This window comes from Pseudorca crassidens, chromosome 13 (genome assembly GCF_039906515.1).
Source record: "Pseudorca crassidens isolate mPseCra1 chromosome 13, mPseCra1.hap1, whole genome shotgun sequence".
NCBI lineage: Eukaryota > Metazoa > Chordata > Mammalia > Artiodactyla > Delphinidae > Pseudorca > Pseudorca crassidens.
This window is the reverse complement of record NC_090308.1, coordinates 56,301,641-56,326,669: the sequence shown is the minus strand read 5'-3', so window position 1 is coordinate 56,326,669 and position 25,029 is coordinate 56,301,641.

Sequence of the window (25,029 nt, the reverse complement as noted above, 5' to 3'; positions counted from 1 at the left end):
ATTTTACTTTATTTATTCTCTCTTATTTGTCTACTAAAATTTAGTAGACATTTTCTCTTTTTAAAATTCTCTTTTCATAGACTATTTAGAAACGCTCTTGTTTCTCTATTCATTTTATTTTACTCAGAATAATTAGTTAAAAAAATATTTCCTCCATGTTCTCACTGTGTACGTTGATATTATCTATCTGCACATATTTTCTTTCTTTTGCTCCTTTCAGACTTTTTGAACTTTTCAGGTGAAACTGAACTCTACTTTTGGTGACAATGTAACTATATAGACAGGAATGATTACTTTCTCTGTTAGATCAAAACAGAGGGCTTAGGTAAGTTGTTTTAAGACTAGGCACAAATGGGATCTTTCACTGTTTTAGGTCTGGTCCTCAGGCAGCCAGAAAATCACTAAAGATCATTCAACTGATACAGAATTCTCTCTGGGGAGTCATTGCTCCTAACATTCATTCATTCAGGTCATTCAGGATGTCCACCCTGCAAAGGGAAGCTGAGTAGTGCTTCTGTGTAAAACAGAAAAAGTAAATGAACACTGGTCCACTTAAGGATTCTGTTTTTTAAACAAAGGCCAGAACAGGTCTTTAGTTTCCTAGAGGACAAGAACCATGCAATTTTTAATTTGATGTGGCACTTAGCCTACTGTACTGTATGCATTCTCTAAGGACCAGATCAAACAATTAACCACTGCTTCTTGAATTCACATTCTTCTGGATCATTTGACTCCCCATTCACATAGACTCAGTAGAAATTGACTGTGAGGTTCTTTATTTAAGATCCTCACTCGCTTCTGTGTCTTGGTTTAAAAAAAAACCAAAACCCACTAAGGGTTAATGAAGACTTCCTCTAGTCATGAAGAAGAATCCCCCCGTCCCTACTCTTGACAGGATGTCAAAGAGGTGCATGGAAAAGTAGAACAGGTTTCAAATCCTGCTCTTGAGAACACAGTGGCTCCATGGAGATGCTTCAGGATGGTGAAATAGCAAAGTACTCTCCACCTAACAGTTAGAATTTTAATTGTCTGAGGAATTTTTCATTTTGTATAATGATATATATTATATCAAATTTATTAAATGATACATATTATAAATATATATCATGTATCATTTTACATAAAAGAATTCTGTTTCAATACTATTTTAAAAATTAAGAGCTAAGAACGTTTGTGTCATATATGTGCCTTAATATTTTGGTTATTATAACAAAAAGTAATAGAGGTGAGGAAAAAAAGAGCCTTCTCCTAGACTTTTTTTTAAAAGGAAAGAGTTGAACTCTATTCCTTCCCAACCAGACTGTGAGTTCCCTTAAGCACTTCTTTGTAATTTTTATTACTTTTTTTTTCTTTAGTATTTGCTAATTCCCCATGGCTAGCACATTGTAGGCACTCCACAAATTTGTATTCGATGAGTAACTGAATGAATTGGTGAATGTGCCAATAAACAGACAAGCTAACCATCTTAGCTCTAAGATCCTCTAATACTCTGTTTTGTTATGCTCAACCAGCCACCAACAACCTGACTTTGGACAAGATGGCTAACGTGAAAATGAAAGAGCTGTACTAGAGTTGGGCTGAGTGCAGCTTTCTCCTGTCCTGTTGGAAATTTGGAAGTGCTATTCTCGCTCTGCCCTGATTCTGAGCAGCAATGAACTAGTATACATGGGGTAGCAAATAGGCCAGCAAATATTACCCTTTCATCTTGAGTCATAAAAGTTGGCATTTTTTTGATTTTTGACATTGAACTTAGTCTTCGTGACAGCACTCGACCCCTAGCTTCCTACATGACATGTGGGACAAAATCCAGTACAGCAAAGTCCCATATGATTCCTTACTGCATGCGAATGCAATAACAGAATTGGTGAGGAAATTCCTCTATTTTTTACTATACATAGATACAAAACTACAAATAGAGAGAGAAAGAATGACACAATTATACACTGCCAAAGAGGTATGTGTTATATCAAGAACCAGAACCGGCATATTTTTCATAATTTTTGGCTAGTAGCTCATATGTATATCAAAATATGCACGTACCATATGATAATATCATGAAAAGTTTAACCTTCCATTTCAATTAACAATTTTATTTAACAGGGCAATATGTATACATCAAATATAAAAAAGGGGTCAAGATGCAGGTTTTGTTTTTAAGAAGCCCCGCAATTCAATAGTGGAGCTAAGATAGAACACAAATAATTATAATTAAGAACAAATAAGAAAAGTACAAATAATTCATGTGGAATTGAAGAGCAGAAACTAGTTCATGTAACTGAAATTCCTAAAAAGGATGACATTTAGGATGGACATGAAGGGATAAGATTTTGTTTGGTGGGGAGCAAAGGGATTGGAGAAAGAAGTGCATGAGCGGAGCTGTGCCAGTGGGGAAGTGGTCTATGTTTTGAAATAGTGAATTTTTGAATATTCACTATTTTAGAATAGTTGAATGCATCTGGATCTAAGGTATACTTGGAGAAGTGGTAGGAAATGAAGTTAGAAAGACAGGGTGACCTTACTGCAGCAGGGCCTAAATATTAAGTGAAATACCCAGACTTCATTGACTTGGAAATGTGGAGCCACTGAAAGGGTTTGAGGAAAAGAAGAGTAGGTTTGATGCTATGGTACAAGAAATATGGTCTGGCAGATAGGAGGGTAGAGAGAGATAAGAGGGGAGAAGCTGAGTTGTGCATTATTGCAATACTCTAGCTCCTGGATTATTGAGAGGGATTGGAGAGTTAGTAAGAATGTAAGAAGTGTTACATAGAGTTCAGTTAGGAAACAAATGGCACATTCAATTTGGGTCACTGGAGGAGAGTTTAATAAAAGTACTGTTTTCAAAGGTGTGATTGGTTGGCTTGGGGGAAACCATAAGGGATAGATAATGTAGTTCTTTGGGACTTGTTAGAGCAGGGACCATCACCATTGCTAGGTCTGAAGTGGTGTGGGACAGAAGCATTATCAGAACCCAGGAAAGAATCGCGTGGAGCAGAAAGCCTGTAGTAGAAAGAGGCAGCTGGTCCAGAGCAACTTCAGGGTAAATATCCTGGGCTTATTCTCCTCTCCACTTCCACTTTCTTGTGAAGTCTCCCCCACTGACCAAGCACAACTTGAAGCCAGAGGTCAAGAGAGCTGCTAATGTCTTCCATTTGGGTCAGCCACCAGGGCACACAGCAGGATGGACAGTGATCTGGAGGGCAAAGGAGAGCTGTCCTGAGTAGTTAGAGATGAATGCAGGGCACTTTAGCTGAGATGCCAAGCAGACAGTTGAAAATGCAGATTTGGAGCACAGTGGGAATGTTGGGCTCAGGAGGAGGAGGAGGTTTGGATTGCTGAAGTTATGAGAGTGGATGAGATCATGGGGAAGGAGAATATACAGGAAGAAGGGATAAATTCACAGGATAGAACTTTCAGGGAAAGCTGTGTTTATAAGCTGAGAATGAAGAGGAGACAATAAAGAAGGTAGGAGGGGCTTCCCTGGTGGCGCAGTGGTTGAGAGTCCACCTGCCGATGCAGGGGACACGGGTTCGTGCCCCGGTCCAGGAGGATCCCACATGCCGCGGAGCAGCTGGACCCGTGAGCCATGGCCGCTGAGCCTGCGCGTCCAGAGCCTGTGCTCCGCAGCGGGAAAGGCCACAACAGTGAGAGGCCCGCATACCGCAAAAATAAAAAAAAAAGAAGAAGGTAGGAGGAGTGGACGGAAATAAAACCAGGTGCAAAGAATGATGGGGATCAAGGAGAGAGCAGGCATCAGGGAAGAGAAAGAGCAGAAAGGAAGCCTGAGGCAGAAACATTTTAAAGAAAGGTGGTGCAGAGACACTGTCATCGGCTCTATGCCAATTTAGGGTAAACAGCTGGCTTTATCCATGCTGATGAGAACTCCCATTATGGCTGTGTTTTGGATTTGGGGAGATAGCAAAGAGAATAACAATGACTGTGGTTAAAGTGAAGGAGTTGAAGCCAAAAATGAATAATCATATCTTCACTTCTCCATTTCATTCTGTTTTCTTCGTAGTCCTCCCACTTCTCCTCTTCCTTCTCTTCTTCCTCTTTTGCGTGTATTGAGCATCTATAATATACCAAACACTTTACCTACTCAGAGCATTCCCATTTCAAAGCAGTGGAGTCTGGTAGATGTCCGCATCACACATGAAAGGAAGTGTCAAAGAGCTCATGAATCTCTTGCCCGTGATCATGCATTTAGTAATGATTAGACTCATTTTCAAAACCACAACCCTCAGACTCCAAAGCTGTGTACTCTTTTCAGAGTATCAGTCACTGTATTTGACACGTAGGAGTTATTCATCAGCTCATTGAAGAAAGGATGAATGAAGTGTGGCATAGAATACTGCATAAGAGACAGGCAACCTGGGTTCCAGTGCTAGCTATGCTGTTAAATACAATGTAACTTCTCTGTTAAAAAGAAAACAAAACTTGCTTTTAACTGTTCTAAAAATACTCGTGTCATGAAAACACTTTCCTTAGAGAAAGCTGCTATATAAATATTAGATGAATTATGGCTGTTTTCCATAATGTGAATATTGGAGTCAGATTAAATACCTTCTTTGTAAGGGCCTTAGAGTAAAATATCTTTTTTTTTTTTTAAGTTTTTGGCTGCACCCCACGGCATGTGGGATCTTAGCTCCCCGACCAGGGATTGAACCCACGCCTGCTGCATTGGAAGGCAGAGTCTTAACCACTGGACTGCCGGGGAAGTCCCAGAATAAAAAATCTTTATCACGTCATTGTTGCTGATTTTGCCCAAAGGACATGGATGACGTAATTCTATATGCTTTGTCATGTGCCATGTTCATTTTTCAGCTTACAGTATATAAATCAAGATATTGCCAGTTACTCACAATGTGATCATAGTAAATTGTTGTGAAATCAGTGGCATCTGAGAGTTCAGGCCAAAAGATAAGGCAGGATCCTGTGCAAATAAGGAATGATGGGAGCCCTCTGACCAAGGCCCTTCCTCAGAGGAAAAATGAAAGCACCCACTGTTCTTCCTCTTTGCTGAAAAATCAGAACTGAGCAATCTGGTCTGTTCTTGAAATGTTTGCCTTAAATAGGAAGTGTCCATATTTTTTTTTAGCATCCCCGCCAACACATGTAACACTTAGCCTTCCATTCATGAACTTTTGCTATATTGTCAAGAGAACACCGTCTGTCTACCATGTAACATTTAATAATGATTTTGTGACTTTATTTGTATCAAATGCATTGAAATGACAGAAATTATTGGATAAATAACTTGATCACCTTTTAAAACTTGCAGTTCAGCCAGTACATAAATTTTCTCATTTTTTTTCTCCATTACTGTTTCTCTTTAGCAATCCCTTCAGTTCTATGTAGTTCTGCATAGTGCTGTCCTTAGACTACTTGGGACATATTGTAGATAACCAACATCCTTGTACAACCAGCACTTGTAAAGTAGAAAAGTGACACATTTTTATTATCCTCACAGCACAATCAGAAAATGACACCCAGAAATGTTAGTTAATTTATTTAACATTGAGATAAATGTGGACTTAGGGGGGACAAAGAATGACCCAATATCCAAGTAACAAGTTCAGTGCTCTAGAATTCACCAATTAGTCTGACTATGTTCAGAGCACTGTACTCTTTCATTACAGAAATAGAATATTTTCCACACCCACTTTTGGATATACCAATCCATGGGTTAAAACTGATGTGGCTGTGGAGTTGAAAGGTCTGAGGTTTTCTAGATCTCTAATCTTATTTTTGTGTTCATTTACAGATACTTTCACAGTTAGAGTTTTAATTTCCTTCTGCTTCTTCTATTGCAGATCTCATACTAACTTCAAAAAAAGCTTCTTCAGGGGAAGAATGAAGTCATTCTTACATATTGCTAAAAATGAAAAACTCAGTATTACTTTAGAACTTTTCATCTATGATGAATTTTGAGGGAAGTGTTAGGACTCAAGTGAGAGCAAATTTTTCAAGCAAATAACGTTCATATATGATTGAAGAATGAAAATGCAAAGAAAGTCCAAATGATTATGACTTCTTTGAAGTAGTAGACCCTAAATTCATTTCATGACAAAGGAACATGTTAATTAGATCAAAGATGTTAATGTGAAAGGTTTTAGAATATATAAAATGAAGTGATTTTCTCCTGACCTCATAGTCTTCTCAGTTATCTACATGGACAACTTTTGTAAGCAACCAGATTATTTATTCAGCAAAAATAATTTTTAAAGGGTTTGTGTTGGCATATTTTGTCTTCAGTGAGAATCTACAATTATTTAATATAGTATCCAGCATAGGCATGATGAACTGGGTGGTTGGGATCCAGACAAAAGGAGAATCAAATCCTAAAAATGGAGAAATTAACTGTAAGGTGAGCATAGTGATATAACTGTTATTTCTGGGTAAGTCAGTATTAATATATCAAGCTCATAATCATACACATGAATTAAAAAGTGGATGATTTCTCTCAACTGTCATGCATCATTTGGAAATAATGACAATTATGTGTTTGTTTGAAGCTGCTAATTGATATATTAAAAAACAATTAAGTGCCTTCTATGCCCAGTCATTGCGTTAGGCACTGAGACTCAATTCATGCTACTAGCCCTCGTGAGCTAGCAATCTCTGGATCTTTGCAGAAAAGATTCAGTACAGTGTAAGTTTTGACTGAAAAGAGAGTTGAATTGCAAAAGAAACAGGGAATAAAAACTTAGAGATATTTGGAATTTTACCTGAAAAGTTCTTACTTTTCTTTTTGGAATAATTTGGAGATAACTACATTTGATTTGGGGTTGGAAGAATCTAGAAGTACCCTCTACACATGCTTCTTCTGTGTGGTTTCTTCAATAGCAATGCTTGCCTCTTCTACCTCAGGATCAAGGGAAGGGATGAGAGTGAACACACTGCGAAAGCATTTTCCGCCTAGACTGTTAGCGTTCCATTCTAGAGCCAGTGAGCAGACCTAAAGCACATCTATTATTGCTGAGGTTTATCTTTGTGGATGGGGTTAAGAAGGCAAGAGAAGAAAAAATATCACTGAGGTTTGGAACTCTAAGAGTCTTAAAATTCTTCTAATTTGATTTCTAATTTTTCAGAAAAGGGCAACATGTTTCTGGTCAGAGTTAATTAAATGGAGGTGGAACCAGAGTGTTGGTCTCAGGAATGGGAATTCAGTGTCTGTTCTGGGACCACACTTCTCTTCACAATGATTGGCAGAGGCAGTGTTGAGGGAAGAGAAGCTTTAAATAGGTAGGGTCGTGGAGCCCAGAGCTTCTTTCATCCTTCCATAGGATTTACTTTTTCTTCCTGCATCTTCATCTCTGAAAGACACAGTCCTTTTTAAAACTTCTAAATTAAAAAGAAAATTTAAATTGAGATATAATTGACGTACAACATTAGCTTCATGTGTACAACATGATAATTGGATATTTGTATGTATTGCAAGATGATTACCATTCATCACCATGTATAATTGCAATTTTTTTTCTTGTGATGGGAACTTTTAAGATTTACTCTCTAAAGAACTTTCAAATACGTAATACAGTATTATTAACTCTAGTCACCATGCTGTACATTACATCCCCATGACTTACTTATCTTATAACTGCAAGTTGGTACCCTTTGACCCTCTTCACCCATTTCGCCCAGCCTCCAACCCCCACTGCCAGCAACTACCAATCTGTTCTGTGTATCTATGAACTTGACTTTTTTGTTTGTTTAGATTCCACATATAAATGAGATCATATGGTATTTGTCTTTCTGTGTCTGACTTATTTCTCTTAGCATAATGCCCTCAGGTTTTGTCCATGTTGTCGCAAATAGTAGGATTTCCTTCTTTTCCTATGACTGAATAATATTCCATTATATTTAATCACACCTTCTTTATGCATTCATCCATCAATGGACAGTTAGATTGCTTCCATATCCTGGTTATTTTAAATAATGCTGCAGTGAACATGGGGGGGTGCATATATCTTTTTGAGTCACTGTTCTCATTTTCCTTGGATAAATACTCAGAAGTGGAATTACTGTATCACATGATAGTTCTATTTTTAATTTTTCGAGGAACCTCCATACCGTTCTCCATAGTGGCTGCACCAATTCACATTCCTACCAGCAGTGCAAGAGGGTTCCCTTTTCTTCACATGCTCACCAACACTTTTTTTCTTGTCTTTTTGATAATAGCCATTCTAACAGGTGTGAGGTGATACATCACTGTGGTTTTCATTTGCATTTCCCTGATGACTAGTTATGATGAGCCTCTTTTCATGTACCTGTTGGCCCTCTGTATGTCTTCTGTGGAAAAATGTTTATTCAGATCCTCTGCCCATTTTTTATTGGATTGTTTGGGTGGTTTTTTTTTTTTTTTTTTTTTTGGTGGTACGCGGGCCTCTCACTGTTGTGGCCTCTCCCGTTGCGGAGCACAGGCTCCGGACGCGCAGGCTCAGCGGCCATGGCTCACGGGCCTAGCTGCTCCGCGGCATGTGGGATCCTCCCGGACCGGGGCATGAACCCGTGTCCCCCGCATCGGCAGGCGGACTCTCAACCACTGCGCCACCAGGGAAGCCCTGTTTGGGTTTTTTTGCTAATGAGTTTTATACTCTTATACACTTTGGATATTAATCGCATATCAGATATATGATTTGCAAATGTTTTCTTTCATTCAGTAGGTGGCCTTTTCATTTTGTTTATGGTTTCCAGCTGTGCAAAGCATTATTTTGAAGTGTAGTAGAACAGACACTGGCCTGGGAGGAGCAACAGTCATAGATTAGTTACTAGTTACTTATAGAACCTCAAGCTAATTTCTTTGGGCTTCAATTTGCCAAATCTGTAAAATAAGAGCTTGAATCAGAAGATTTCTAACATCTTATTTCACTTAAAAGTGCCATATTGGGTTCTATTTTCATTTGGAGTCAGTGCTACTGGACATATTAAAAACATCATTGTCTCATGCCTAAAAATGAAACAGCAACACAGTCTGGGAGGGCCTTGATTAGATTCAGGAGGTCTCCTGGTCTTGGTAAAGAAGAATGTTGTTTAAACATGTGAAGAAAGTTAACAGATGCTGCTAGCCTAGTATTCTGAGCATTTACATACATAACTGCTCCTGAGAAAAGTAAAAAATATCCTTTCAGTAAGCTTCCTGGGACAGCATGAATGTCTAAGCTACTTTCTTAGAATAAAGCTTCCACAGATAAAAAAAAATTTCTGTTTTTTGTTGACACTGAACCATTCTCTGACAGTATTACCTGTCTGCATGTTTTATCTCCTCTATCAGAAGTGTAAACTCCTGAAGGCCAAGATAGAATCAAACACAAATTTGTATTCTCTACATTAAATGCATTCTCTACTGCCTTCCATATAATATGTGCTCAGTAAATGCTATTGAATGAATGATGGTAGGATAAGTGAATAGGTGTTGAGATATAGCTTGAAGGAAGAACTGTGTAAGGTAATAAGGACAACCACAAATTGGTATCCATTGGCTCAGTCTGTCTACTGCTAAGATCAGCATTTTAAATCAGATTTTGGAAATCTGGAAAAGGTGAAGAGAAAATGAGGACTGATTTCAACCTTGAGGGAATAGGCCATGTAAGAAAAGGCTCAAGGTAGTAGTCTTACCTAAATCAAACAGATTATTTGAAGAAATAAGGACTACACTCAATTATGTATGAATGTGTGCTATTATCGCCTTTCATAAGGGTAGACAAAATTAGAATTTGGTTTATGGTAAATATTTTTGGAAATATTTGAATTTCATGTCATATATTAACTCAGGCTGAAAATGTGTCACTGAAATCTTATGCTTTCAGTTAACAGCATGCTTTTGTATATTTCATTTGTTCTCATTTTATTCTCAGAAAATATCCAGAGAGGCAGTAGAATAGATATTCTTTTCATTTCAGGGAAAACAAATCTTCAGCTCAGAGAGGTCTAGTACTTTACCCAGTGACTCATGATCAGCAAGGGGCAGATGGAGCCAGGTTTCCTGACTTTCACTGTAGTGGGCCACTCTGCCTAAGAGGTAGGAATGGAGTCACTTCCTGTTTAAAAACTTTAGGTTCTCAAACATTATGTGGTACATCCTTCATGCATAATTAAATGTTATATCTGTATCAGTCTTTTGGATCACATCTGGTTAGTATTAACAATATCTTGTATTTATATAACTACACTAAATGTACAAAACAAGTTTAAAGCCATAATTATGAGATCTCTTAATCTGAATTCATTTTCCTAGAATTCACTTGATTCTGAATTTTTGAGAATAAAGTTGTGACAACAGTCCACATTGCTATGCTGATCGGTTAATTCCCTCTTTCTGCCTTTAAATGCTTTAAATTTGTCAGGAAAGGCACTTTCTCTCGCTGATTTGCCTCCTTACTTCAAAAGAGGAAGCAGGAGCCCCTTGAGAGAAATGGCTTGGGTGCACAGCATGAGCTGTCCGATCTAGCTGGAAGCGGCAGTTCAGGCAAAAAGAAAAACTAAGAATTTCAGTTGCCATCAGGAGCCCCTGAATGGAATTAACAAGAAACAGATAAAAACTATAGATTATAATTATATTCTATCGAAAGGATCTCTAGCAGACGTTTCCTGAAGTTACCATCAAAAGGGAAGGAAATGGCTTAAAAGTGTAATTTTCTCCTGTATCATTTTTTGCCACTTTAGTGATTAGAAGAAATTAAGCAAGTAAACAAAGAAAATTACCTACTGGGTCAATGAAAACCAACTTCTTTCCTCAAAGGAGTGGTAATGTAGATGGATTTTCTCCCTTTCTAATTATGAAATAATCTTTAATGAGCATCTTACTAGAATAATTCACATACTTGCACAAGTCAAAAATTCAGTGAATATTTGTGTAGCACAAGGCAGTGATTGGGTGTTCCAGTCCCGTCTCCAAAGAGTTTGCAGTCTAGTGGAGCTTGCACATGATAAATAGCTCTAATGAATGGTAGAAAATGACAATCTTGATTTAAGAAGTACAGGAAAGGAAGGATGGGGATTCAGAAGCAAGAGAGATTATTTCTAGTTGGAAGAAATCAAAAAGAGCTTCTTGGAGGAATTAGATTTTTGCTAAATTCAGAAAATCTCAAAGATTTGAGTATGTGGAGATGGTAGAGGCATTAGTAAAATATTCTAGGTGTAGGAAACAGCGTGAAAAAAAAAGGATCCCATGTGTGGCAAAAAAATTACAGAATGTGTCAGATCACACACAGTTCATTTTAACTAGAACACAGGGCATATGAAGATTAGTGGGGAAATAAGATTCGAAAGTTTGGCTGGAGGCTAAAAGGAAGTTGGATTTATTCTGTGGGCAACAGAAAACTACTCAAGATTCTTGAGCTGGGAATGAAATGATCAGGGCTATGCTTCTGGAAGATTAATCTGGCAGTGAATTGTAATATGTGCTAAAGGGGGAAGAGACTGGGAGGTGGGAATTCTAGTTAAGGAGTATTGCAGTAGCCTAGGAAAGTGATAATGCAGGTCTGATTTTGGAGCGGCAGTGGGAATGGGAAGAAGTGGATGAATAAAATATGCTGTGCTTTCATTCAATTAATATGTACTGGATACCCTGGACTCTACTAGGTTCTGAAATAATCCTGGTGAGCAAAAGGGGAATGGTCTTTGCCTTCATAAGGTATATGATATAGTAGTGGGCAAGAAACTATTCAAGTAATTGCATAATTATGTAATTGCAAACACAGGGCTATGAAGGGAATAAACTTGGTGCTAGAAGAGCATGGAGTAGGAGATCTGACCCAAGCTTGTGAGTCGGTAAGGTTCCCTGAGGAAGTAATGTTAGATATGAAATCAGGATGGGTAAGAATTACATGTAAAAGATGGGGAGGGGGATGGAAGAGTATTCTAGGCAGAAGGACCAGCTTATTCAGAAGCTCAAGGTGAAAGAGAAACTGGTGTTACATTCAGTCAACTGGGCGGAGACACATGAAGTTGAAGCAGAGGAATGGAGAGAGAGCAGTGTGAAAGGAGAGCGAGGCTATGAAGTGAGGCCAGATCATTCAAGGTCTCAGAGGTCAGATTAAGCCTTTGTGCTTTAGCCCAAAAACAAAGGATTTAAAACAGCAGAGAGACATTTGGTTATAATTTAAGGTGAATACTCTGACAGTTACATGGAGAATGATCTTGTGCTGGGCAAAATGGACCTGGGGAAACCGATTAAGAGGCTATTACACTAGTCTGGGTGAGGTGATAGTTTGAGCCAAGTTGGTTTCAGGGGAGAAGAGAGAAGTAAATTATGTAAGACGGATTAATCAACCGTGTGTGGGGTTAGAGGAAGGGAGTTACTTTTGTTGTTGTTGGTTTATGAAGCCATTCAAACCATTGGGGGAAAACTGTGACTTTGGATTTGAGAAAACAACTTAAACGTCCTTTGAGACATCCAAGTGGAGAAATCTAGTAGGCAGCTGGTTATTCAGGCCTAGAGCTGGAAGTAATTTGGGAATCATCGGATGGATTATGACATGAGTTAGAGGAGATCCCCAGAGAGGTCGATAGATACATCCTCTACAGTGAGAGGTGCTAAGCATGGCACTTGAAGATATCCACATTTAGTGGCTAGCATGGGGAGAGGGAGGCCAGTGAGTTAAGACAGAGAAGGCAGGGGCAGAGATTTTTGAAGGAAAATTAAGTGAGGGGTGTTGTGGAAGCCAAGGAAAGAGAATGTTTCTAAAAGGGAGTAACCTGCCGTGACAAGCACTGTTGAGTGTCAGGTAAAAGGAGCCCTGAAAGTATCCAGTGAATTTAGTTACTCAGATACCATTGCTGACCTTGGAGGGAGGCTCTTCAGTGGTGTGATTGGGCCACAACGGAGCACAAGCAGATTACAGAGGTTTGAGAAAAAAGGAAATTAGGCAGTGAAATATAGAAAATCCTTGGGAGAAGTTTGAGCGTGAAGGAGATGAGATAGGCTGAGAGCTAGAAAGAGAAGTAGAATGGAGAGATTTTTTTTAAAAAATAGTTACTTCCTTTAGAAAATAATTTGTGTCATTTTGTGAAAAATGTTAAATATTTGATGCTGTCTAAACATAAAATAAAAAGGTAAAATTTTGTAAAAGCCAACTAAGAAAATAGTCTATTCACGAGGGGTAATTTAGTTAGTATAATTGAAGGTTAAATTTTACGCAGGACTCCCTGGAAGCCTAGGCAAATAGGTAAAGACTGTCTGACATATATACTTCATTATCTGAGCAATAATAAAAACAGCTAATATTAATGAGTGATTTCAGTCACACGTGTAGTATCTCATTTAGTCCTCATTAAAGCCCATGAAGTAGTTACTACTATAACATTAATTTTCCACATGCAGACACCTGAGCTAAAGAGGGCACATCTAAACTTCTTCTTTCGGAGAAGAAGACATTCCTTTTGGTACTAAACTAGGAAGAATTGGTCACGTGGGGTCTCCTGTAGGGGGCAGTGAACAACTTGCTGGAACATGTCTTTATGCTTTAAGCAGTTATAGTAGCCATTAATTTTTTTGACACTAATGAGTGTCGAGGTGGATTGGAACCTTTAACACCTGCTTCCTGGTTCATGCCTGCTGCATGTAATAATAACAGCTGCAGCTCCCCTTTGTCCCGCTGAGGAAATTTGTCCAGGTTCTGCTTCCTGCTCTCAATCTTTAAAGCCCTCACTTACCTGCCTTGTAGAATTTTCATTCTTGTTTCCTATAAATGCTTCCCCTCTACTGAGCTTCTTAGAATTGTTTACTTTCTGAGATAGTCAGAATGAGGTTTTGTTGTTGTAGTTTTCTTTTGAATTGCAATAATAATATCTGTTTATTATATAAAAGGTGGAGAATTCAGAAAATTATAAAGAAGAATGCAAGGATCACTTGTAATCCCTCTACCCCGACATAACCATTGGTAGCATTAAACATCCTTACTGTCTTTGTTCTTTGGATTTACATATATTTAACAAATATCATTTGATTTAGGCTCTGTGCTAGATACTTTGTACCAATATTTATACAGGTGAAATAATACTATAAATAACGTTTTGTAAAATGCCTTTTTTACTTAAATATTTTGAATAATTTCCCATGGCATTGAATATTTCTCTTCGGAATAGCTTAATCGTATTTCATCAAAAGGGTGAATATTTTATATTTACCCAGTTCTACATTTTCAGGCATCCAGGTTTTCTTCCCACTGTTTTGACATTATAGGTAATGCTGCTATAAACACTGTATATAAAATTCTGTGCATAAATTGATTTTTTCCCGTAGGAAAATTTCTAGAAGGTAAATTGCTGTGTGAAAAGAAATTTTAAAATGTAATCTGCTTATTTAGGAAAAATTGGCTTTTCTCCAGGGTACTGTGTCTTATTATTATTTTTTTTCTTAAAACCATTTTGTTGAGGTATGGTTGTCATACAAAGCGTTTCACATATTTAATGTTTAATACTTGATGAGTTTGGAGATAAATATACACCCATGAAACTATCACTATCAAGGCCATAAACTTATCCATCACTTCCAAAAATGAGCTCCTGCCCCTGTTATTTATTTTAAAAATATTTTTTTTCTTTTGTGGTAAGATCACTTAGCATAATATTTACCTTCTTAGCGAAATTTTAAATATACAATACAGTATTGTTAACTATAGGCCCTATGTTGTCCAGAGCTTATTCATTATGTGTTACTGAAACTTTGTAGGGGGTATCATGTCTTAGATTAAATGTGAATGTATATAGTAAATAATATAGTGTTTGTACTTAGTAGTTGCTCAATAAATGATGACTATTATCATTCAAGATAAGCCAACTGCAGTTTGACACTGAGCTTCATTTATAGGGAATATTAGTATGAAATCGGAATTGTTTTTAAATTAACCATTTTACTATCTAATTTTCTTACACAATGTCTATGTTTCTTCATGGTTTTCCCATAAAATAATTATGATGATGATGGAAAACACTTTTTAGGGTTTTGAAATGTAGCAGGTACTGAATGAAGCATTTTATGTGCAACATATCACTAATCTTTACATGCACAGGCACTGTTATTATACCCATTTCACACATAAGGAAGTTGAAACTGGAAGGGGTTATGTGATATGCCCAAAGTTACATAGATTGCAAGTGGTAGAGCCAGGCTTCAAAGCAGGCACTCTAATGCCAGAGTCTGCACATTTCACCACTGCTCTATGAGAGTCGGCAAATAATGTGAAAGTATTACCAGAACCTGCGATTCTCTTTCTTGTTACTAAAAACCTAATGCTGACCTCAAAGTTAGGCAGTAGCAGTTTATCTGTCGCATGTCAGGCAATAATTTTCCTGTATGTTTTCCTCTCTTTTTATGTTTTCCTCTCTTTTCTTTTTTTGGTCATTTTTTTTTTTAATTCATCCTCAGGTTTCTCATGTTTGTCCTCCACTACTGCTATTAAAATCTAGTCTTATAAATGGATCTCATAAATCATTTAAGGTTTCTCAGAGTTTGCAATTGTATTTCAATAGGAGCTAGCATTTTAATTCAAACTTGTCTAAGTCTAAAGATGGCATTTTCAACCTTAGAAAGCTGGTGGGGTAAGGAAATTTGTGGGGCGAGGAAGCCTTTCTGAAAGGACACAAGGTAGACAGCCACACCCAGTGCCTACTCAAAACGCCAGCCCTTGACCTTGGTCTCTTATTTCTCTCTCTCTTCTTCCCTCTTTCCCTCCTTCCCTGACTTCTTTCCTCAGCTATTTCTTGAGAGCAATTTAGGGAAAGTGTCTTTAGGAAAGCAATAAAAATGAATGCACCAGTGCTTTTGGAAGCAAGCAAAGTGATTGAGAAGTGATGTTTATGTTCATTACTTTCCTTTTTTTCAAACTTATGGCTTTTGACTTCAGAACCTTTGGTCCACAGGAAGAGCATTATGCTAGACTGGTTCAAATGAGGAATAATGGAGACAGACAACAACAGTGGGAGGGCAGGGGTGAAGCAGCTATAGATATTCAGAACCTTCACTGTGTCTTTGTTTTAACTGTCTGTGTGGCTCAGTGTCAAGGATCCTTAATGGAAGGATCTCCTTGAACTAAAGGAAAATGTTTAAGAAAATGATGGATGTACAAGATTTTCTCCCTCCCATCGGCTGTGAAACTGATAAAGCTTTTGCCTTGATTGTTCTTTCAAGGAGAGAAAAATATTTGTAAAAGTGGAAATTATTCGAAGACATCACCTTTTTGATTTTCTCATTTCCTTCTCCAGGTGTGGGGAGGATAATTTTGTGAGGTTGGGAGACATGCTAGTAAAGACATAATAGTTGGAATATATATGCAGTGACCCTGATAATATCTAGAAACAGCCAAGGACCATTCAAACCATGTTTTGACTTCTACCTTAACCAACCTCCCAGCCAAGTGGACCAGCGAAGGAACTTCACTGGACAGAGGGGGCAAGTTGACAGTTTTTAAATGTTATCAGTAAAAGTTTTCTACTAAAACTTTTAGACAAATTACTCAGTTACTCTACAGTTATTAGCTTAGGCTCAGCAATATCATAAGTATCATGATTTAAGACCACCCCAGAGTTTACCTGGTATACCTTAAGGATTCATGAATCCTTGCCTATATTTTGAGGCCATGGATCTAACCAACTGAGCTAAAAGGCTCAGAATTGTCACTGATTTTTAGTGAAGGAAGGTAGTTGTTAAAGAGATTGAGAATTAAATTCTTGCTTCTGTTTTTTCCAAGGCTGCTCTGTTCTACTTTCAGCTCCCTTTTTACATTAGTTTATACAGTATAATAGGAAGAACTGAGGTATAAGTAAGACTTGATTCCTTCCTTCAGCTCCATAACAGACGGACCAGAAGGAAAGAAAGTTCTTTCAGTTTCAACCCTATAGTGTCTATAGTCCCATTTTGAAAACTGGGTTCACTTTTGAACAATTTAAATCAAAAGAAGGAGAGAAGTGATAGGCATCTCTGAAATGTGGATAGAAAAATTTGCTTTTCTGGCCTGTACAAGTGATCTGCCAGTTTGGTTTCCAGGCAGCTTCTTTTTTTTTTTTTTTTTTTTTTGCGGTACGCGGGCCTCTCACTGTTGGGGCCTCTCACTGTTGTGGCCTCTCCCGTTGCGGAGCACAGGCTCCGGCCGCGCAGGCTCAGCGGCCATGGCTCACGGGCCCAGCCGCTCCGCGGCATGTGGGATCTTCCCGGACCGGAGCATGAACCCGTGTCCCCTGCATCGGCAGGCGGACTCTCAACCACTGCGCCACCAGGGAAGCCCTCCAGGCAGCTTCTAAAGTCTGCCTCCTCCACACACTTTCCCCTCCCAAACCTCTAATTCTAGCTGCACCACAGAAGCACTCCAGCCTTTATCTCACTATCCTGGTGGTGTTGGGACTGATGGTTACACAAAATTGTGAGGTCAAATATGAAACTGAGATGAAAAAAATCTTTTCAGTTCTCTGATACGGCTTTGTTGAGGAAACTTGAAAAAATTGTGAGGAATTCTGAAGAGGGATGGGGGAAACAAAGCTTCTAGAACAAAGTATTTGTATGCAAAAAAAAAAAAAAAAAAAAACCACCAACAGTGTAAACAAAAAAGAATGCAAAATGGTATAGTGGCACAGATCTTCCAAGTTCTTTTGGGCTGTTTGGGCCTCTTCTGCTGATGTTTACACAGACTCTTGACCCTTGAATGTGTCCATGCATGTCCTGGTCTGGACACATGGAAACATGTTTATAAATTCTTGACAAGCAGAGGCAGGGGAAGGGAGCCATCTGGCGTGGGAGGCGCATGCTGGTTAACTCTATCCGAAGCAGGTGGCTGAGCTGCAGGAGGTTTCCGGGCTGAGAAGTAGAGAAAGGGCAAACTTCCTTGGTAGGATGGACACTGAGACATCAAAGTAAGAGAAAGACACAGACCTAGGAGAAAAAGTTCAGAAGGAGACACTGCTCCTTTTGCTCTATTTTCACATTGGCTAGCATTCAATTCCATTCCGCAAGCATTTACTGAGTGCCAACACATACAAGACACTGTGCCTTTTGGGAAATAAATAAGAACTGTCATGGAAGAGAAGGAAGAGAACAATTGTTTAGGGAAGAAACAATTCTACTGGGCTTGATGCCTCATAACTCCCTAAGTGCCTGTGAGACCATAACAGGCACCGTGCAGAATCATTCTGAAGCAGGATTCCTTCTCCTTCAGGAGGTAGCAGTGTAAATACACAATTCAAATAAAACTAAAACCTGGGTTTGTTTTAGAAAGAGGTATTCATTTATCTTAAAAACATATGTATTCTTTCAGGCGTGAATTCTGTGTCTCTCTTTCTCACATATACAATTCTCCTTCTCAAATACAATTTATTTTAACCATTTAAAAATGTGTTACTCTAAGTTTCTGAAAGGTTGGAACGAAGTGAAAGAGATGGGTATTGAAAGGGTTACAGAAATAAGCACAGAACAAATATAAAAAATTATATATACACTACCAAATGTAAAATAGCTAGCTAGTGGGAAGCAGCCGCATAGCACAGGGAGCTCAGCTCGGTGCTTTGTGACCCCCTAGAGGGGTGGGATAGGGAGGGTGGGAGGGAGACGCAAGGGGGAGGGGATATGGGGATATATGTTTACGTATCGCTGATTCACTTTGTTATACAGCAGAAACTAACACACCATTATAAGGCACTTATACTCCAATAAAGATGTTAAAAAAAAAAAGAACAAATATAAAAAATTAGAAATTTATATATAATTTTATATATTTATATTTTAATAGAATGAATAATAAGCATATTTATATTAGAATAAATATAATGTTATAATAAAATTATAATTGAAATGATCAATCCCTTCATTGAATAAATTTTTAAAAAGTTCAGAGAAATTGGATGGCTTGCCCTAGGTCATACAACCCATTAGAGGTAAAACTGGTAAAGAAATCAATTCACTTTTTAATCTAGAAGTTATAAAAATGACAATACATTACTTCTTGAATGTGAGAAACCAACGTACATTTTATTGGAACATGTAGATGAGCTTCATCTCTCACCTTCTTTTCTTTAGTATCATCTGGGAAACTCACTAAGGCTCAACCAATTCCTTTCTTGCCTTGCGTTGTTGCCCTTCTGCAATGTATGTGCTTCTAGTAAATTAAGCTTTATTTTTGGAAATATGTGCAGCTTTTAGTCAATAGTCATTTGATGAAGCTTTAGCATTTTTTTCTTTATTCTTTCACATTCTACTAACAGATTAAACTTTTGATTATTTTCTAAATTAGCTGTCTATTCACGGTTAAGCTTTCTGGAATTGCATTTGGACGGAGGTTGGATCTTTGCACAACATTCTGCCAAAATTTAGCATGATGCCTTAGCCCCAAATCACTAAATTCCTTGGCTACCCCGTACAGTGAGTTGTATTGTCATGGGAAGTGCCACTTCAAAGAAAATCAGAAAGAACCAGAGCATTCTTGATTATGTTTCCCGGTAATGTGGCATAACTTCCTCTGTTTAAATCTAGAAGTCTGTAGTGTAGAATCTTCAAAAAAAATTTACTTTGGTAATTTGTGTGTGGTGAGCTGGGGGAAAATATTAGAAAGAATATCTTTGATATGGTGGAAAGAATGTTAATTCTTGGTTTTAAGGATGAGTATAAAATATGTATTTTTTTCTTGTAATAGTAGAGTTTTTAGCAGGAAAAAAGTGACAGAAAAGCTAAGGAGATGGAATCAATGTTTCAGGACAGATTTAATTAGTTATAGCAGAAAAGATCTGTTCTTATTTGTATTTTATTTATAACTTATTCTTACAAAGACACATTACATGAACAATGCTTTCTGGTGATGCACTGGGTAACTGTAATGAAATCATGACTCTATTCTCCTGATAGGCTATAAATGGTCAGTAGGGCCCTGGTGAAAAAATGTAGTTTATTTCTGCTGAACCCTTCATGCACTTCTGCTCTGTATGTTGTACCTCTGATTTGAGTCTACCAACCACAGGTTAGAATTCTTTATACATAGGTGCTTTGGTACTAGACTTGAGGTTTTGCAAACAATTCTTTAAAATATTCTTTATGCCCCTTTAACAGCTAACATTTATTGAATGCCTGTTATATTCAAGGGACCATGCTAAGGACCTTAAAGAATAATACCAGTTATAATCCTCCCAACAACCTTGAAGACTGCTACTTTTATCCCCATTTTACAGATAAGAAACCTAACACTCACAGAGATGAAGTTAATTGCCAAGGTCACCCAAACAGTAAGTGGGACAATTGAGACCTGAGTCCGGTTCTGTTACATTCAGAGGGTATGTTGTCCATCACTGTGCTCTGGTGCCTCAATGCAGATTCAGATGGTTCTGCTCCTTCACTAGTAAACTCCTTCACTAGTAAATAGAGAGCTAGCATGCTCTTTGAGATTGGTTTCTGTCGTCAGTGGGCTTACAAAAATGAGTGTTAAGTAGTGAAATGAAGAAAAGGTAAAATCCACCTAGGCATTAGAAAAGACCTTGAGATCATCTAGTGACTTGTTAAAAGGCCAGCAACATTAGCACCACCTGGAGGCTTGTTAGAAATGTGGACTCTCTGCCACCCTACCCACCCAGCCTCTCAATTAGGATCTAACGATGGTTTTCACATACTTGGACCAAAGAACTTTATAGACTCTGAAAGAGGGTCTGTCAGGGCTGTAGAGAGCCTGAAGTGTTCATTCTGCCCTCTTCAATCAGAGAAGCTCAGGTTTGACTTTTTTCCCCTTTCATTTCAAGCTTCTGTCAAATCTGAGACTCCAGTATTTCATTTGAACAATAAATTTTGCTGCTTTAAAAATAAGGTTAAAAATCATCGATCTATACGTGACCGTGAAGTTTATACACGAGGAAACTGAAGTTCAGTTAATGACTTGCCCCAAACAAATTATTGACAGATTCAGGACTGGAACCCAGAACCCAGAACCCAGAACCCAGCTGTCCTGCCTTTTGACTAAATATATTTGAGCAGTATGCTATACAGGGATGGGCAATGGTTTTAGAATCAAAAGACCAAGTTTCTATTCATGGCTCTGTCTAGAGTCAGCAGGATGATCTGGAATAAACAATGTGATTTCTCTCTGACTTAGTTTCTGTGGCTGTAAAAAGGAGAGAGTATGGTGTTGATAATCTTTATGTTCCTTTCAGGCCTTTATATTTGATGTAAACATCGTCACCCAATTCCTTAAAATGTCTTATGTTTAAAAAAAGTTTAAAAATAATACGAAAATAATGCAATGGTAAAAAGAAATCAAGTAGTACACAAGGGTCTAAAGAAAAATTAAGAGTCTCCTTTCTCCCCTGTTCCCACCACTGGTCTGTGTCACACAAGCAAGCATTAATGGTTTCTGGTTTTCACTTCTTCTAGTGATTACCATTTAAACAATATACTTGTGGCTTGATTTCTAGTTTCACTACCAGAAAATATTGACTCCCTTTATAAAAGATGAAGAATCTATTACATTAATGTCTTATTTTTAGTTTTTCCAGTGGTTACCTTTATGGCTTTAAATAACATACTCTTCATTTATTCATTTACCTACTTTAGAAAATATCTTTTAATATTTTCCATCTCTCCTGTTAAGAACTTTATAATGACTATTAATAACTATACTTTGTAAGTTGATTCTAAAAATTAAAACAAATTAATTTATGGTAATATTATGGTATAAATATTGTTTATACAGGTAGCAGACAGACCCTAGGATGGCTATCATGTTTATGCCCTGTGGCTTTATTCCACACTGTAGACATTTAGCATTTTTAAACTTTTTATTATGGAAATTTTCAAAGATACACAAAAGTAGACAAGATTGTTTAATGAACTCTCATGTACCTACCACCAGCCTCAATAATTTCCATCATTTTGCCAATCTTATTTCAACTGTTATCTACTCTTTTTTTTGGCTCAAGTATTTGAAAGCAAATCCCATGTCATTTCACTTAACATGAATCTCTAACTGAAAAAAATATTTTAATATAAGAGCCACCTCATTATAATACCTAATTACCATTCCTTAATATCATTTAATACCCAGTACATATTCAAATTTGCCTAATTATCTCAAAAATATCTTTTTAGAGTTATTTTGTTGGAATCAGGAGCAAAATAAGATCCACCTATTGCATTTGGTTATTATGTCTCTTTGTAAGTTTTATTCTGTGAAAGTGACCCTAACATTTTAAATCTCACTAATTTGTACTGGAGAACATCCCATGTTCTGTATTTGTCTAATTGCTTATTTGGGGTATCATTTAACTGGTTCTTCTGTTCATATGTTTCCTATAAGCTCATTGTTAGATTGAGGAGCTTTATTAGATAGAGGTTCTACTTTTTTGCAAGAATATTTTATAGGTGGAGGTGAATATTTCCTAATGTATCACCTCCATATCATGAAGCATATAATGTCCAATCGTCCCATCACTAGTGTCCCAACATATTTGGAAAGACTCCATTGAAGAGGTTGCATTTGAATAGAGTCTTGAAAGACTAAAAGAATTAGTTTCTAATTCTCTAAATCACTCTCTCTAAGGAGAGAGGTGATTTCCAGTTGGAAGGAAGAGCTAGCACAGAGGCATAGAATCATCACACATGGGCATGATGTTAAAACTAGCAAGTTTTGTTTTTATTTTTATCTCAGATTTAGAATTGATAATGCCCTTCAATTTTAAGATTGAATTTTAAACTCAATTTCATTCACCATTACTTTTAGGATAATTACTTTTGAGACTGGGACATTCTATACTCTTGCTAAACATAAGTTTTTCTACTTAAGTCACTCTTAACAATCAAATTTTGTCTTTTCTGCCTTAATGGAGAAAGTTTACTATTTTTATCTTGAGAGGTATTTTCTGGCCTGCGGTATGGAGGTCAACTCTGAAAAGAGACCTTCTAGTTTAATATAATGGTCTGATCATTTAGTGGCACATAAATAAAGCTCTTAGCAATGGAATTTGCTAAATATTTCTCAGTTAAATCTCAGGCTTTCCTTTATGAAGTAATTGATTTCCTTTATGAAGGGGTCAAGAAGATATTTTATTGAATGAAGAACACTGTAGAATTCATCAGGTACATCCTGAGATGATGTTATATCTATTTTATTGAATTAGTGAAATTGACATTTGGTTAACAGGAAACAATAGGACCTATAGGAAATCTAATTACTGGCAGTGATAGGAGAGGCTGTCATTCAATGGATGCTTAGAGTTTAGTCCTATTGATCACTTACACTTGGGAAGACTGAGGACTGAGGGTAGGAGGTCAATCCATTTTATGTAGAGGAGCTAAGTAGTTTCCTGTGAGAAGAGTTTCTTCCCTGGAATATCTCCTCTTAATTTTGTTGCTGATGACTGAGATTTGACCATTAGTAAACAATTGTCCATCACTAGAATGAAGCTACTCTAATAAGTTTTTCCATAATAAGCTTTACCAGCGTTAGCAACTTAGTATGTATTAGTTTTAGTGGGAGAGTCTGTCCTTGAGAGGATAAGTAGATGTCAATAGAATACTGAGACACAGATGGTCAAAATGGAGCAAAAGGGAACTTCCAAGGGAGATGAGGCTCAAGAGTGGAACCTGACCAAAGGAGTTGTGCTGTGAGGTCATTGCTTGGGTTGAAGTGAGGTCTGTTAATCCTTGAACGACAGTAAATCAGGATGGGTGTGGTCACAGGTGGGTGTGTTTATTTTTGTGGCTACAATATTTAGTTGACAAAGCTGGCAAAAGATGAGAGTTGAAAGGATGAGCTTCATATTATCTATTTGATTGATTATTTGTCATGCTGAGAAAGTCTATAGTTAAACATAATTTATTAGTGCATATAATAATGAATGATTTGTATGGTACATTCCATTGTAGATCAAAATATTGTACAAATTCTTTCTGAAATTTGGGGACAAACCTGATGAAAACTACCCCCTGGGGTGGTATATGGGTCCAAGAGCTCTAGTTTGGGTAGAAACAAAAGTGCTGTGTTTATGGGATCATTTGCTAAAATGGAGAGATGGAGCCATAACAAGAAAATAGCCAAGGTCAGAAAACTAGGATTGACAGGATTGTGTGTCAAACCAAGGTGTCAGCTAGTTCGTGAGAGTCACCCAGGGAGGACGTGGGTCTGGATGCCCCCGTATGTGCTGAGTGGCCAGTGCTCCTGGGACAGGCACACTTGCTATAAGGAGACATCATGGGGAGTGTCCAGTAGTATAAGCAGTGCTTCTTCACGTTAGTATTCAGGAGAATCACACACTGGTGTGTTAAATAATAAAACAATGTGAATGTCACCTAGAAAAAACAGATTCACAATGTCATTTAAACACTCAGTTTAAAGTGTAGCTATGCTTTAAGTAATGACTTACCCTGTGTTCTGTTTTGAATTGGTGTTTGGGGACATAAAACCTCCCAGAAAAATAGCCACAGAACACATTTGGCGGTTGATGAGGAGGAATTATATCTGCAGATTGGGATTTGAGCCAATATTTTTCTTAATTATAAACATAAAATGTGACTAGAATATATTCTCAAGCCATTCCACAATCAAATGGGTGCCATGAATTTGTGAGCTTCACGAGTAAATAAGGTAAATGTGATTCTGAATATGCACAACTTTGATATAGAAGGAAAACTGAGCTGCCCGTAGAGCAAATAGGCAAAGAAGGTGAGACCATGGTTGAGGTATGGATGGTCTAGCCTCTAGTAGCACCATTTGAGAAGATACTGTAATAGTTCAAGAAGGAATTTGAGGTTTCTGCAGTGATTAAAATATAAAAAAAATATGAAGTACCTTCAACCTCTTTGCACAAAATGGCTTCTGTTTAGGAATCTCATAAAACTTGAATGGTGGAGACAGTAGCTAAAAGACAAGGGGTTTCTCAGGCTGTATGTGTCTCTGCTCCTTTGCGTGTGGTGGTCACTGACAGATGATATCTTCCATGAGCTAACTTCCTGTGTGTCTGTATCCTGCTTGGTTGTGCTTCCCTCTTACTAAAGAGCTGCATGGTCATTTATTCATTCAATAAACATCTATCGCCCACCTTCTCTGAGTCACATACTGTGTGCTGGCCGGG